At 39.1% G+C, this 17,869-nt stretch overlaps 1 protein-coding gene across 2 annotated transcripts in view; it reads right to left on the bottom strand.

Annotated features, from left to right (window-relative positions):
• Positions 1–17,869, bottom strand: part of LOC104659883 (contactin-associated protein-like 3) — a 243,106-nt gene that overhangs the window by 144,890 nt on the left and 80,347 nt on the right. The window lies entirely within an intron of this gene.

Here is a 17,869-nt window from a genome sequence, read left to right as displayed (position 1 = left end):
CCTAGGATCTTCTCTGAGGGAAGATGTACAGGTATCAGTAAACATAACGCACTGTGGAAAATTCAAATGATTTCCACTTCAAATATACTTTGGGATGAAGCAAGGTTGAAAGAAAATAAGGAAGACAAGGTTTTGTTTTTGTTTCTTGGTTCTTGCTCTAATAAATTCACTAAGGAGTTTGAAAGGTGAGAGCAGCTGGCTGTTTCACAGCCAATAGGCCTACACATACCATAGAAACCACACAGCAAAATGTCAATTTTAGAATATGTTCCATTCTTTTTAACTTTCAGCAAGCTTAACAGAGTTCAAAATTACACAAAAACTCTCCCAGAGTTAAATGCTGTTTTTCCACTCTGGAAAAGGAAAATTAGATTGAAAAATAGAATATAAAAAAATACATAATACTGGAAGAAAATGCATTGGGTGTGGGGCTCTAACTATACACACTTTGAAAAAGGAAGATGTTTTCCTACTCTGCCTTTCTAGAAGAGTTGTGTCTGGTCCTACTCAAGTCTGCAGAGGGTCAGTTTCCTGTTCACTTGCTCACAGCAGCTCGCAGTCCTTCTCAGTCCCTACTGCTAATTTCATTCATTTTCACCCCAACGTAGCATTTGTTTCTCACAGTGCTCATCAACATAAGCCACGGTTCGGCAACTGGTTCAGTCTTCCTGATAGTTTATTGTGCAATATACATTTAGATGTAGGATTTAAGCCATAGATGGTATAGGAAAACAAAAACACAAACTTCAGCAGTATTTGTCTTAAATACTAATAGTATTACATTTTAAAATACGAGTTACGAGATGTTGGCCACATTCATTAACGTGCATGTGAAAGTACAACTAAGATGTGTGCATGGTGGCTCCCTGGGGCCGCGGTTCTCAGGGTTTATTGAGCACATAATTTCTTTCAAGGTGAATGTGATTTAACTTATAAAATGTTACTGTTTTTATAAAGGACAATCAGACTTCTCCGTATTATTTGGCATCACTGCCCGGTTCAGACTTTGAATGAAGGTAGAAAATTAGCCTTCAGCACACAGAGTAAAATGTCAATAATATGAGGAAAGTGGTTACTAAAGCTAAAATCAGGAGGAAAAAAGCAGAAAGCAAAACCAAAGCAAATTCAATCCCAAAACAAGATTAAATGGGAAAATAAATTAAAAATGAAATTTTAAAATGACATAGCAAATTATAAACAGAAAGAAATGAGGCTAGTCGAGTTCTCCAGCCTCCAGCCTGGAGAAGGGCGAAGTGAGATGAAAACATTCAGCCTTCCTTCCTTCCTTCCTTCCCTGCTTCCCCTCTCCCTCCCACCCCCACTCCCCCTTCCGCCCCTTCCTCCCTTTCTTCTGGTGTGAACCGCACCTGCACCCTGCCCGCTGCCCCTCTCACCTGCATCCCTGTTTCATCCTTCCTCCCTCTCTCCTCCGGTTCTCTGTGATAGTGCTTTAGGACCAGCCATTTGAGTTCAGATTTCTTTAGACAACAAAATGCCTGAGGGACTAGAAAGGAGGAGGTGCTTCCTACAACTCGGAGTGAAAAGAACTTGGACCTGGAACTAAGTCCTCCGCCCCTTCTACATGAAAGTGCCCTGGGGTCCTTCTTAGCTGAGCAAATTCATATTCCTTTAAAAGGCAGGAAATGCATTTTGCCCAACACTAAACTTATCCTCACTGACAAATTCCAATCCCGAGGGGAACAGCTGCGCCTGATCTTCGCCCCCACTCCCACCAGGGAGACCGAATCCACAGCGCGCCAAACGGTTTGGGATTAATGTTTCTGTGTGGAACCCTGAAGAGGGACACGTTCTGGGCTGGGATGGCAGCAAAACCTCTGAATTCCATTCAGAGACTCACTAGCAGCCATTCCCCCAGGCCTCTCATCCCTGTCATCCCTGGACATGTCCTCAAATCCTATGCCATTGATCCTCAGGTCAATCTGTCCTTATCCCGGCTCTCCGCAGGCCCATCCGCCTATGCATTCCCCACTGCCCTTCTTCCTTCCCTACAGTTTTTTTTCTGTGCACTCTTTGACCCTCACAAGGAAGGGAAGGGAAAAGGAGGGGAGAAGAAGGGAGGGGAGGGAAGGGAGAAAGAAAGAGAAGGAAGGGGGACGAGGTTGAGGGGAGGAAAGAAGGAAGAAAAAAGACTAATCTTATCTCAGAATATTCTGGTGCAGCGCAGAAACTGGGACTGGCTTCCCAGGTGGGCAGCCCAAGGCGTCTGATACAGGCTCTGCTTGTGTGACGTGAGCACATTACTGAGCCTCTCTGAGGCTGTATTTCTTCATCCCAAGTTAATTATGAAAAAGTAAACAATAGAATGAATCTAAAATTCTAAAAATCTCACCTGGTACACAATAAATACTCAGTAATATTGGGTGTCGGACACTGATCTACACCTTGATTAAAACTTAGATCTTTCTTTTGGACACCCCTGCCCTTGTAACATTCAGGAATGCAGTTTCCTCATTTCCCCTCATCTTATTTGTGGTGGGGTCTGGACACATTTTCACCAATCTCCTTTCATTTCACAACATTGCACTTCCTCACAAAAGTAACTGAACTAACACAATGAGAAAGTTCTCTCTTCTCTTAAATATCATTTGACTATAGCTACCTCTACCCTTCCTGGCTATTGTCATTTTCTAAACTCCAAGTCATTCCCTTACACTTATCACCATCTCCTCTATCCCAAAAGCCACAATATGAACGTCCTTGAGGAACATCAATAAGATCCTTTGACTTCAAGTTCCCTGATGCAAATGAGTTCCAGTTGCTCCACTTCAGCCTCATTCCCACCGCCATCCTCATCAGCACCTGGGATGGGGGCACCATCTCTGAAATATTATTTAAACTCTGTGTTGACTGTACACCTCTAGATATTCCCAGATTTCTCACTCCCACACTATAGTTTATTTGACATGCTGACTCTTTCTGATTTTCTTTATCAGCCTCTCTTGATCTAACTGTCCTCTCGTCCTCTCCACATTGCCTAAACAGCATGGTACCTTTTTCTCCACTTACTCTTTTGCCAACTTGTTAGCATTTATGTCACCAAATCCTCAATGTCAGCATACCTACAGATGCTAACTCTAGGTCAGTCTTCTCAGTTGCCTTCTCAGGTTCTGCAAACAGCTGACTATTACTGGAGAAAACCTCCCAGCTGTGCAGGTGGGGTCCCTATTCATGGTCTCCATCCTGGGGTCTGTATTCTATGAGGACAATGGTCCTCAATCTTGAATGAATATTGGAATCATCAGGTGGATTCTTTGACATACTGCTTAGTTTCTACTCTCTTGAGGTTCGGATTTAAGCGGTCTGGGCAGCGGTCCGGGCAGGTGTTTCCAGCGTAGAAATGTACTAGTACTAGTGACTCTTGTGCCCTGTCAAAATCTTTTTCCATTCCACATCCTCTATTACACACACATAAAAATTTCCTACCTTAATTCCACTTTACTCTTACCACTTTTTTGTTTGCTTGTTTATTTGTTTTTGAGACTGGCTCTTGCTTTGTCACCCAGGCTAGAGTGCACTGGCTCGATCACAGCTCACTGCAGCCCCGATCTCCCAGGCTCAAGCAATCCTCCTTAATTTTCCAAGTAGTTGGGACTACAGGCACACATCACTACAACTAGGTAATTTTTGTATTTTTTGTAGAGACAGGGGTCTCACTGTGTTGCCCAGGCTGGTCTCGAACTCCTGGACTCAAGGGATCTGCCTGCCTCAGCCTACCAAAGTGTTCGGATTACCGGTATGAGCCACTGCACCAGATCCTTCATCACTCATATCACAGAGCTTGAATCTTCTGAACATCAAGTAGGTAAGAAACAACCATAAATTTAAAATAAAGCATATATAATTAGCTATTTTCCTCCTGCTTCAGAAAACATTATTGTTTTTCAGTGTCTTCTGTGTTCTGGATCCTTTTCCCTGCTATCGCTCTGGGACCTTGCCCCTCAGCTACTCTTGTGAGTTTCTGCTGTCTCCAAGCTCTTGATGGGCATGGGAGTTCTACCAGCATCCCTGGCAGTGACCATGCTCTAGTCGCTCTAGCTTCCACTTCACACCATCTTTTGCCAGTGTTATGTCCCTCTTGCTACTACTATCCCACTCTCTTTCTCTAAGCATTCCAACTTCTAGAGAAAGTATTCATCATTTGCTCTCTCCTTTTCGTTAACTCATTTCCTCTCCTAAGTCCTCTGCAATCAGGCATCTACTCTTATCCATTGATCAATTACTGATGACCTTAGATCTATCACTAATTTATACAGATTATTTTGGTTTCATTTTCACAATAATCCTGTAAGTATGTTCTATAATAACACCTACTATATAGATGAAGAAACAAGGTACAAAGTGGTTAATCAGCTAGCCCAAGTTCAATCTGCATTCTTACCTGTGTCCTGCTTTATCTTCCAGTTCACCTGACATTTGCTTGCTCTGATGACAAAACTCTGTCCTACCTGATTTGACATTCCTAGCATTCCAGTCAGTCTTGGGTTAAATAGCTGAAGTGGGACTATTATTTCCAGAATCCATTGCTAAAATGCACACAGAAGCCAGAACAGAGGGAGTGTGCTGGTGGTTTTCACTAATCATTTTCCTCTAACACATTAGCTTGGGTACCAGATCCAGCCACTTTTTTGATGCCACAACACAAGGAAATGGAGAGTAAGGATCCACAGAGGGGAAGGGATGGAGGAGATGAGAGGAAAGGAGAGAAGAAGAGAGAAAGGGCGAGGATGACCAGCCCAGTACCCAGTGTTCTGCAGCTCTGGCAGGTAGGCCTGCCTTGATCTAAGATGTGATCCTATAGGACCTCTGGCAACCAGAAGCTCCAAACAATGCCCAAAGCAGGTATCATGAAAAAAGATTTGGGAAGGATAAGAAATGCATATTCCTGAACCTGAACTCAGAGGTAGCTACAGCTTGCTCTGCCCGGTCACAGCACACAAATGCAGTTTCCTTTCAGAAATAATTTTCGTAAAAGATTTGGTGTCATAGCTTAAGGAATTTAGCTCAGATGAAGAAAAAAAAATCTTAGTATTAAGACTCTAAATAGAACAATAAAAGAAACCTATAGTACTTGTACATATGGGAGCTCAATGTGTGTGTTCCAAAGTTTGTCGACAGCAAATTAATGAGATGTGATAGGGCTTATTTATCTGTTTAGAGGTGTTTTAACTGTGACTTGGCAATACTGATGTGTGAGCTCTTTAGGAGAACCTAGTTTTCATTTGAGCTTGCTTAATTAATTACTGAAGTAATGAATTCATTTTGATTCAAGGGTAAACAATTCGCTGTTAATGTAAATGTATTGGCCGTTTAACTTTATTATTATTTGGAGAAGCAAGGATGCAAAAAATATCACCAGAGTAAATCTACATTGTGTTCTTGGGATATTTTTCAGTAATTTTTGTAAACTTCCTTACAATAAACAGAAGCCGTTCCTAAATCTGAATTTATTTTTCCTTTCAGTCAGAAGTTTAGCTAATAAAACTCTTGCCAGAGTGTAGCACAATAGCTCCCTGGGGAACTCTTTCTACTGCATGAGTAATTTTTCTCTCTTGTAAAAAGAATGACATGGTGTCTTTAAAATGTACAAGGCTCTGAAAGAAAGACAAGCCATTTGATTTAAATGATTAATAAGGACATTAAGGAATACAAAATAAGAGATAGGAGTTTAAATGTAAAAAAAAAATTCTCATTTTCAGAATGCAGATCAAATCTGATTTCTCTTGGATTTTTTTCTGTTTCACAGACAAAATCCTGACTGAGGTTAAGTGCTAATGTTTTTAATGCCCATCTTTTATTCTCATGCTTGACACCAAACGGCTACTTCAGAACTAATGTCTTGACACTTGACTCTTTTCCATAGCACCAAAGGTTATTCCACAAGGATATCTGTGAAAGGAAGAATATGTTTCTAACGCAATAAACAAAGGATTTTATGCAAAGCCTATTTAGACAGGAATTGGAAACATGGATGGGAGAGAAGCCAAGTTGTTCAGGTCCCGCTATTTATGAGGGAGAGTTTTCCTTGAGAAATGCATGTCTCTTTATAAGCAGAAACCTCTGCAAGGTAATCCAGCAGTGACGGAACTAGACAGAATATTACATTTTAATCAAAAAGAGAGTAATTAAGAATACAGCATTATTAATATTTATTCTTATCCATATTATTTTAAAAAGTATTAGGAAACTATTCATTGTGGAGATGATTTAAGAATTCATCCATATGAAGAAATAAGACCGTGTTACCTGAAAGCGTCCCGATCCAGACCCCAAAAAAGGGTTCTTCGACCTTGTGCAAGAAACACATTGGGGCAAGTCCAGAAAGTGAAAGCAAGTTTATTAAGAAAGTAAAGGAATGAAAGAACGGCTACTCCAGAGGCAGCGTGGCAGCATGGGCTGCTCAAATAAATGTAGTTATTTCTTTATCATATGCTAAACAAGGGGTGGATTATTCATGAGTGTTCCAAGAAAGGGGCACACAATTCCCAGAACTGAGGGTTCCTCCCCACTTTAGACCACCTGGCATAACCTCTGGACGTTGCCATGGTACTTGTAAACTGTCACGGCGCTGGTGGAGGTGTCTTCTGGCACGCTAATAAATTATAATTAACTTATGTTGAGCAATAAGGATGACCAGAGGTCACTGTCATCGCCGTCTTGGTTTTGGTGGCATTTGGCCAGCTTCTTTACCGTTTCCTGTTTTATCAGCAAGGTATTTGTGACTTTTATCTTGTGCCGACCTCCTGTCTCATCCTGTGACGAAGAACACCTTAACCTCCTAGGAATGGAGCCCAGTAGGTCTCAGCCTCATTGTTCCCAGCCCCTAAGCAAGATGGTTCAAATGCTTCGGATAAAGGAACTCATATATTAGGAATTCACAATCTGAAATAAGTAATAATATTCTCAATGTAAAGATAGCCTAAATGATACATGTTTTAGGCAGTGGCATATAAATATTAGATTTGTCATGAATTTCTGTCATATGTATAATTTGGGGAAAATGCCTGCATAGAATCATTGTAAGACAGAATGGAAAATAATTGAGTTTCAAAGACTGGCAGGGAAAAGAGTAGGCAAGCCGTTGTAGCTCATGGTAATTCAGAAAGGCATCTGGAAATGGAGCCATCTCAGAAGTCATTTACATGACAGAAGAGAAATTAGTAAATATTTCTGAGGTTGTGACCAATTGGCAAACACAGGGCTTTACTGTTGGCGAAAGGACCTGATTCAGAGGTGATGAGATGACAAATGTTTGGGGACGATACCTGACACCAAAGGAGAGCAAGAACTGGAGAAATGGTCAGGAGAGTAAAGATGCAAAACTCTAGTGACTGACTAGTAGCAGCAACTTAGAAACCGAGTCAGCAGTTGAAATGCAAAAGGAAGCCATCCTGGAAGAAAGCCGGGTTCAAGTTGTGGACACAGCTGGCTGCTCCAACAGCAAAGCCATTTATTTTTATTGAGACAGCGATGAGCCGCCTTTCTTCACGAGGTTTACCCAGCACACCCACCCAAACCATGGCAGACTTGTATTGATGCATTTTCCCCTTCCGAATGGATCCTCTGGGAGAACTCTGGGAGTCCATCAATACAAAGGTTGATGAGAAAGTGGAGGACTGAACAAAGCTAACTGACTTTGAACTTCAATAATACTTTAGAGCACAATAAAATATTAAGCTTTACATCATTGTGCTTCCTTATTGTAGATTACTTAGTAAGGAGGCCTCAACGCATTGTTCAGTCTACTCTGGAATTTCTTCATTGTAGCTTGTTGCAGCACTTTCGTGCGTGTGTGTGTGTGTGTTTGCACACACTCGTGAAATCTTAGCATGAGAAATAGTTACACCATATGAATTTAAAAATGAGGAGAGCTTAGATAGGAACTTGAATAGTCTGAACTACAGCTGCCCCTGTGGAAAACTGGTGATTGCCCTCCCTTTACAGTTTTGCTGCAGAAATGGGTGATTTTAAACCTGAAAGTCAAAGTGTATCTATTAGCTTGATCATATGAAATTGCTGTTTTTGTAGGTCAAGATACTTAGATATCAGCACATTCACAAGGTTCAGCCTTATAGTGCACGACTGGATTCCACCTCCACCCTGCATTTTGTAATCAAAGGGGAGGAAGCTCACAGGTATTGAGTACCTTGTATTCGGCCAGGAGTTTGTTAGGGGCTATTTTAGGAACAGCGCTCAGTTACCCTTAGCCAGGTGCTGGCTGCACCACGTCACGTGATGGTCAAGGACTGATGACCCAGGACGTGAATAAGTATCATTCGTTCAACACTAAACACGTGAAAAAAGACTCTTTACTTTACCAACCACCAAAATAAATATTAAAACTAGAATCTGAAGGCTCCTATTTATTTCCATTGCGTTTCTATCCACTAATAAATGTTACGAAGTTAGGATGACACTTAACTTGAGTGAGATACAGTTTTGTAGCCGTTGTTGTGGCTTTTTAATCTAATAAGCTCCTTCTGTGCTAAACCAAATGACCTCCCTAGCTGGGACTCCTCCTGACATCCAGGCTGTTCCTTCGCATTTGAAAGCCCATGAAAGTCTTTACCAGGACACTGATGCCCACACGTGACATCCAGGCTGTTCCTTCGCATTTGAAAGCCCATGAAAGTCTTTACCAGGACACTGATGCCCACACGTGACATCCAGGCTGTTCCTTCGCATTTGAAAGCCCATGAAAGTCTTTACCAGGACACTGATGCCCACACGTCCCGGCCACTGCCCTTCCCTCTCACCTCAAGGTAAGGTCTTGATGTTCACTTTCAGGTTTTATATCAGTATACTGAGCTTTATCAATTGGCCTTCATCCTGGAGAAATTTCAATGGGAAAAAGAACTGCATTCAAATCACTACTTACTATTTTTTTAAGTTTATTTCAATTTCTTTGTTTTTAATTGAAAAGCCATACGATTCACATAGTTTAAACCATATCTGCTCCATTTTGTATTTTTACCCCATTCCCGTTACCCAGAGGGAAAAAAATGCTATGATTTTTCTTACGTGTCCTTCCAGAAATATTTCATATTTACATGAGTATGAATGTATATATATTCATTGTGGGAATTTCAAATGGGAGAATATCTTATCTTATTCCTTGATTTTAGAAAAATATCTTGAAGTTCATTTACAGTAAGTACATTTACGTCCTTATTTCTCAAGGCTGCATGTTATTCCAGAGTATAAATGTACCATGACCACTGAAAGAGAGCTGTACTAACATATTTACCATTCTATTCATAACATGTTCCAGTTAATCTCTTCATGCACATATGCATATATTACAGTATGATTGTGGGATAAATTCCTAGAAGCGGCATTGCTGCTTAGCGTAGACTCTACATTGAGAGAAACTGAGAGCACCACTCTTTTTGCATTACCTCCATTCAGTACACTGCAAGTTGATCATTTTTTGGAACTTTAATTTTATAGGTAGTGCCAAATGGTTCTTCAAGAAATCATATTCATAAAAAGGCCCCCGTTCCTGATATTGAATCATTTGAGTTTTACCTTTTCATGTGCACACATGAAACAGACCTAAAACACTCCCAGATGTGGTGAGGGGTTGTGAGTAAAGATTCTGCAGCCAGACTGCTTGGGTTCAAATCCTTGTGCTACCACTAACTAGCTCTATGACTGGGGCAAATAAATAAAGCCCGTCTTTTTGCTTTCCTTGTTTTTATCTGGGAAGAATATTAGTATCTACCTCATAGAGTTGTGTGAGGATTTTCATATGTACAAAGCACAAAGAATCATATTTAGTGCACAGTAAGCACTCAAGATACATAATGTCTTCATACTTAAATTTGTTCTTAAAACTGATTGTTTTTAACCTGAGCCTTATCTGAGCAATAATATCCACAATATTGCATGTTTGTGTACTATTTAGATTTTAAGATACTTTAAATTTAATGCATTAACTACGAAAGCATAGTTGAAAGTAATGTGCGAAGCAACACAGTCTCAATGTTTTAGTTGTTCTAATCAATTCAGTAGCACCTCACTGCTGTTTTAATTTGCATTTCTTTAACTTACAAACAAGGTTGAATATTATCTCATGAATGTTTAATTTTTTTTTTTTTTTTTTTTGAGACAGAGTCTGGCTCTGTTGCCCAGGCTGGAGTGCAGTGGCACAATCTAGGCTCACTGCAAGCTCCACCTCCCAATTCACGCTATTCTTCTGCCTCAGCCTCCTGAGTAGCTGGGACTAAAGGCGCCTACCACCACGCCTGGCTAATTTTTTGTATTTTTTAGTAGAGACGGGGTTTCACCGTGTTGGCCAGAATGGTCTCAATCTCCTGACCTTGTGATCTGCCCGCCTCGGCCTCCCAAAGTTCTGGGATTACAGACGTGAGCCACCATGCCTGGCATTATCTCATAAATTTATAAACTATTTTTTCTTCATGTGGAATGCCTATTAATCCTTCTCAATTTTACATTGCTTTTTTAAATCTTTATCCATTGATGTATAAGAGCACTTTATAAAAAATTGTGTCACATATATTAAAATATTATTTCCCATTCATAAATTGATATCTTCTGGTAAGTTTCAAATAATCTAATTTATTAGTCTCTTTACTGTGGTCTTGGTTTTACATCTTGCATAGAAATACATGCCCACTCCCATATTATATATGCAAACGTCTCCCAGAATCTTCTAGAACTGTTTCTGTGGATACTTTACTTTAAAATCTTTAATTCATCTACAATCTACTTTGATGCAAGGAGTAGGGTAATGATCCAGTTTTCTTTATTTTTTCCTGAGGATACCTAGTTTCCCCAGCACCATTTATTAATTTTTTCTTACTAATTTAAAAAGCCACATCTTATATTAGCATATATATTTTAATTTGTTAACGGATACTATTTTTTCCACTGCTATTAATATCAAGCATACTAAAATCCAGAATCAACCTCTTTTTACTATGTATGTTTCTTTTTTTTTTTTTTTTTTTTTTGAGACACGGTCTCACTCACTCTGTCACCCAGGCTGGAGTGCAGTGGCGCAATCTCGGCTCACGGCAACCTCCAGCTCCAAGGTTCAAGAGATTCTCCTGCCTCAGCATCCCAAGTAGCTGGAATTACAGGTGCACGCCACCACACCTGTCTAATTTCTGTATTTTCAGTAGAGACAGGGTTTCACCAACCCTGTGTCTTGAACTCCTGACCTCAGGTGATCTGCCCACCTCAGCCTCTCAGAGTGCTGGAATTACAGGCCTGAGCCACTGTACCCAGCCTCTATGTATTTTTCTAATTGGTAAGACTAACTCCTTTTACAATTTCTTTTTACCAATCGTACTGCTTATCCTTTTATGAAAATTAATTTTTTTTAATTTGACAAATAAAATATGTATGCACTTATTGTGTACAACTTGATGTTTTGAAACATGCATACATAATTGAATGAGTAAATCAAGCTAATTAAATATGTATTACTTCACATACTTATTTTTGTGGTGAGAAACTAAAAATGTATTCTCAGCAATTTTCAAGGACACAATCCTTTGTTATTAACTATAGGCACCATTTTGTGCAATAGATTTCTTGAACTTACTCCTCCTATATAACTGAAATTTTATATCCTTTGACCAACAGTTCCCCAACTCCCAAACTCACTAGTCCCTGGTAACAACTATTCCACCTTCTGCTTCTATGGGCTCAACATTTTTAGATTCCACATATAAGCTGGATCCTGTAGTACTGGTCTTTCTGTGCCTCGCTTATTACAGTGAACATAATGTCCTCCAGGTTCATCTATGTTTTCACAAATAAATAGGATTTTTTTTTTTTTTTTTTTTGAGACAGAGTCTCATTCTGTCACCCAGGCTGGAGTGCAGTGGCACGATCTCGGCTCACTGCAAGCTCCGCCTCCCGGGTTCACGCCATTTTCCTGCCTCAGGCTCCCGAGTAGCTGGGACTAAAGGCACCCGCCACCACGCCTGGCTAAGTTTTTTTTGTATTTTTAGTAGAGATGGAGTTTTACTGTGTGAGCCGGGATGGTCTCCATCTCCTGACCTCGTGATCTGCCTGCCCCGGCCTCCCAAAGTGCTGGGATTACAGGCATGAGCCACCGCGCCTGGCCAGGATTTCTTTTATTTTATGGCCAAATCGCAATACGTCGCATTGTGTATGTACACCACATTTTCTTTATATCCATTCATCCACAGATGGACACTTCAGTTGATTCCAAATCTTGGCTATTATGAATAATACTGCAATGAACATGCTTGTACAGATATCTGAAAGACATACTGACTTAATTTCCTTTGGATACATACCCAATAGTGGGATTGCTGAATCATTGGGTAATTCTATTTTTAATTTTTTGAGGAACCTCCACACTGCTTTCCATAATGGCTATGCTAATTTACATTGCCACCAACAGTATACAGGGATCCTCTTTTCTCACATCTTCATCAACACTTGTTATCTTTTGTCTCTTTGATAACAACCATTCTAACAAGTACGAGGTGATATCTCATTGTAGTTCTAACTTGCATTTCCCTGATGATTTGTGATACTGAGCATTTTTTCATATACCTCAAGATATGAAAGATAAGAAAGATTTTGGCCACACATATATCTTTCTTGAGAAATGTCTATTCAGGTCTTTTGCCCATTTTTAAAAAGCACAGTTCCTTGTTTTCTTGCTATTGAGATGTCTGAGTTCCTATGTATTTTGAATATTAACCCCTTATCAGATGTATTCTTTGAAAATATTTCCTCCCATCCCACAGGTTGTCTTTTTACTCTGCTGACTGTTTCCTACGTTGTGCAGAAAATGACTTTGAAATAACCTCATCTAATTATGGTTTTGTTGCCAGTGCTTTTGGGGTTGTATCCAGGAAACGATTTCCTAGACCAGTATCATGGAGCTTTTCCTCTGTGTTTTCTCTTAGTAGTTTCACAGTTATGGGTCTTAGGTTTAAGTCTTTAATCCATTTTGTGTTGATTTTTTCATACAGTGTGAGACAAGGGTCTAATTTCATTCTCTTGTGCATACATATCCCCATTTACCCAATACCACTTACTGAAGAGACTAAACTTTCTTCATTGTGTATTCTTGGCACCTCTGTCAAAAATCAACGGACAGTAAATGCCTGGATTTATTTCTGGGCTCTCTACTGTGCTCCATTGGTCTAAGTATGTGTCTGTTTTTATGTCAGTACCATGCTGTTTTAATTGTTACAGCTCTGTAGTACATTTTGATATCAGATAGTGTGATGCCTCCAGCTTTGTTCTTTATGCTCAAGATTGCTTTGGTTATTGGAGGTCTTTTGTGGTTACACACAAATTTTAGGATCGTTTTCTCTATTTATGTGGAAACTGTCATTAGAATTTTCATAGGTAATGCACTGAATCTGTAGATCACCTTGGGTATTACGAATACCTTAATAATATTAATTCTTCCAATCCATGAACATTGGATATGTTTCCATTCATTTGTGTTATCTTCAGGTTCTTGCATCAATATTTTATAGTCTACTATAAAATACTGTAAACTTCAGTGAACAGATCTTTCACCACCTTGATTAAATTTATTCATAGGAATTTTATTTTTGATGCTATTATAAATGGAATTATCTTCTTGATTTCTTTTCAGATACTTCATTATTGGTATATTGAAACACAATTGATTTTTCTGTTGATGTGCTGCAACTTTGTTGAACATATTTATTAGTTTTTTGGGGTTTTTTCTTTTGAGACAGAGTTTTGTTCTGTTACCCAGGCTGGAGTGCAGTGGCACTATCACAGCTCACTGCAGCCTGAACCTCCTGGGCTCAGGTGATCCTCCCACCTCAGCCTCCCGAGTATCTGGGACTACAGGCACATGCCATCATGCCCAGCTAATTTTGTATTTTTTGTAGAAATGGGAGTCTTGCTATGTTGTCCAGGTCTTGAACCACTGGAGTCAAGTGATCTTCTTACCTTGGCCTCCTAAAGTGCTGAGATTACAGGCATGAGCCACCACACCCAGCCTGAAATTTATTCATTAGTTCTAATAATGTTTTGTTGAAGTGTTTAGGGTTTTCTATATATAAGATCATGTCATCTGCAAACAGGGACAATTTAACTTCTGTTTTCTTCCAATTTGGATGTTTTCTCTTTCTTTTTCTTGCCTAATTGCTCTGGATAGAACTTTCAGTACTATGTTGAAAGAAGTGGTGAGAGGGTCATCCTTGTCTTGTTTGGATCTCAGAGGAAGAGTTTTCAACTTTTCACCATTGAGTAAGATGTTAGCTGAAGGTCTGTCACATGTGGCCTCTGTTGTATTGAGGTATATTGTCCTTTTTATACCCAATATATGTTGAGAGATTTTAGCATAAAAAAGTTGTTAGAGATTTTGTCAAATGCTTGTGCTGCGTCTGAGATAATCATGTTTTTTGTCCTTTGTTCTATTAACATGATATGTTACATTTATAGATTTGCCTATATTGGACCATCAATTCATCCCACAGATAAATCTCACTTGACAATTGTGAATGATCTAATATGCTGTTGAATTTGGTTTGCTAAAATTTCATAGAGCTTTTTTTTTGCATTTATGCTCATGAGGATATTGGCCTATAATTTTCTTTTTTTGTAGTGTACTTTCTGAGTTTATCAGGGTAATAATAATAATAATAATAATAATAATAACCATTCTAACAAGTACGAGGTGATATCTCATTGTGGTTCTAACTTGCATTTCCCTGATGATTTGTGATACTGAGCATTTTTTCATATACCTCAAGATATGAAAATGGTCTTACAAAATGAATTTGAAAGTATTCCCTTCTCTTCCATTTTGTGGAAGTGTTTGAGAATAATTAGTATTAGTTCTTTAAATGTCTGGTAAAATTCAGCAGTGAAGCCATCAGGGCCTAGGTCTTTATTTAATTAGAGCTTTTTACTACTGATTCAATTGTATTGCTCATGACTGGTTTGCTCAGATTTTCTTTTTTTATGGTTCAGTTTTGGCAGGTTGTATGTGTCTGGAAACTTATGCACTTCTAAGTTGTCCAATTTGTTGATGTATACTTATTCATAGTCGTCTGTTAAGATCCTTTGTATTTCTGTAATATTGATTGTAATGCTTCCTCTTTTATTTCTGATTTTGAGACTTTTTTTTCTTAGTCTAGCTAAAGATGTCTATTTTGTTTATATTTTTAAAAACCTGACTTTTAGATTTATGGATCATTATTATTGTTTTTCTAGTCTATATTTTATTTGTTTCTGCTCTGATCTTTATTATTTCTTTCCTTCTTTAACTTTGAGCTTAGTTTGTTCTTGTTATTCTAGTTCCTTGGGGTGTAATGTTTGGTTGTTTATTTGAGATCATTCTTACTTGCTGATGTAGGCCATTATTGCTATAAACTTAGAATTGCTTAGAACACTTATCCCATGTGTCTTGATATGGCATGGGTCAATTTTTGTTTGTCTGAAGACATTTTAAAATTTCCCTTTAAATTTCATCTTTGACCCACTGGTTGTTCAGGAGCATGTTGTTTATTTCCAAGTATTTCTGAATTTTCTTTTTCTTTGAGACAGAGTCTCGCTCTGTCACCAGGCTGGAGTGCAGTGGCACGAACTTGGCTCACTGCAATCTCCACCTCCTAGGTTCAAGCGATTCCCCTACCTCAGCCTCCAAAGTATCTGGGACTGCAGGTGTGCACCACACCCAGCTAACTTTTGTATTTTAGAAGAGATGGGGTTTCATCATGTTGTCCAGGATGGTCTCGATTTCCTGACCTTGTGATCTGCCCACCTTGGCCTTCCAAAGTGCTGGGATTACAGGCATGAGCCACTGCATCCGGCCAAATTCCTTGAGTTACTGATTTCTAGAATCATACAACTGTGGTCAGAAAGTATAACTGATATGATTCCAATCTCCTTAAATTTATTAAGACTTATTTTGTGGCCTAACATATGATCGATACTGGAGAAAATTCTCTGTGTGCTTTTGAAAAAGGTGTCTCCTGCTGCTGTTGGATACAATGTTCAGTTTATGTCTGGTAGGTCCATTTGGTCTAACATATAGTTTAAGTCTAATTTTTCCTTACTGATTTTCTGTCTGGATGACCTGTCTACTGCTGAAAATAGGATATAAAAGTTCCCTCCTATTAAGTCCCCTCTCCCTTCAGATCTGTTAGTATTTGCCTTATATATTCAGATATTCCAACATTTGGTACACATATATTTACAACTGTTACATTCTCTTGGTTAATTGGCCCCTTTATCTTTTTTTTTTTTTTTTCCTGAGTTCAAGTGATTCTCCTGCCTCAGCCTCCTGAGTAGCTAGATTACAGGAGCACCACCACGCCCGACTAATTTTTTTGTATTTTTTTAGTAGAGACAGGGTTTCACCATGTTGGTAGGGCTGGTCTCGAACTCCTGACCTCATGACCCACCTGCCTTGGCCTCCCAAAGTGCTGGAATTATAGGCATGAGCCACTGCACCCGGCCCCCTTTAGCATTATATACTGACTTTGTCTCTTGTGGCAGTTTTGGACTTAAAATCTATTTTATCTGGTATAAGTACGGCTACTTCTGTTCTTTATTGGTTTCCTTTGTATGGAATATCTTTTTTCCAACTCTTTGCTTTCAGTCTACGTGTGTCCTTATATGTGAAGTGAGTTCCCTGTGTGTAGCATAGAGTTGGGTCTAGTTTTTATAATCCATTAAGTCACACTATGTCTTTTGATTGAATAGTTTAATTTATTTACATTTAAGGTAATTGTTGCCAGGTAAGAACTGACTACAGTCATTTAGTTCACTCTTTTCTGGCTGTTTCCTGACTACAGTCATTTAGTTCACTCTTTTCTGGCTTTGTTTCCTGACTACAGTCATTTAGTTCACTCTTTTCTGGCTTTGTTTCCTGACTACAGTCATTTAGTTCACTCTTTTCTGGCTTTGTTTCCTGACTACAGTCATTTAGTTCACTCTTTTCTGGCTTTGTTTTCCTTTGCTCCTTCCTTCTCCTTCCATCTTCCTTTGTGATTAGGCAATTTTTTACAGTGGCATGCTTTGATTCCTTACTTTGTATCTTCTGTATATCTAGTACAGGTTTTTGCTTTGTGGTTACCAGGAGGCTGACATAAAATATAGTTACAGCAAGTTTTTTTAAGTTGAATACAACTTAATCATGATCACACATAAAAATTCAACATTTTTACCCACCCAGACACACTTTATGTATTTGATGCTTTTTATATTGCGTAACCCTTAATGAATTATTGCAGCTTTAACTACTATATATATATATATATAGTTTGTTTTAACCACTGTAATAAATGTTACTTAAACACTACCACCAGTTTTAAAATTTGACTTACTTTTGTACTTACTTTTGACTTAAACTTTTTGTACCTCCTTTTACTAGTGAGTTTCAAACTTTCTTATGTTTTTGTGTCACTGATTAATATCCTTTTCTTTCAGCCCGAAGAACTTCATTTAGCATTTCTTGTAAGACACTTCTGAGTGTAACGAACTTTTTTTTTTTTTTTTTTTTTTTTTTTTTGAGACAGAGTCTCACTCTGTTGCTCAGGCTGGAGTGCAGCTGCACAATCTCGGCTCACTGCAAGCTCCGCCTCTCGGGTTCACGCCATTCTCCTACCTCAGCCTCCCAAGGAGTTGGGACTACAGGCGCCCGCCACCACGCCTGGCTAATTTTTTGTATTTTTAGTAGAGATGGTTTCACCATGTTAGCCAGGATGGTCTCCATCTCCTGACCTCGTGATCTGCCTGCCTTGGCCTCCCAAAGTGCTGGGATTACAGGCGTGAGCCACTGTGCCCTGCCAAGTAATGAACTCTTGACTTTGTGTGTGTGTCTGCAAAAGTCCTTTTCTCTTTT

This window comes from Rhinopithecus roxellana, chromosome 16 (assembly GCF_007565055.1).
Source record: "Rhinopithecus roxellana isolate Shanxi Qingling chromosome 16, ASM756505v1, whole genome shotgun sequence".
NCBI lineage: Eukaryota > Metazoa > Chordata > Mammalia > Primates > Cercopithecidae > Rhinopithecus > Rhinopithecus roxellana.
Note: the sequence above shows the minus strand (reverse complement) of the source record. Positions and strands in the feature narration are given on the sequence as shown.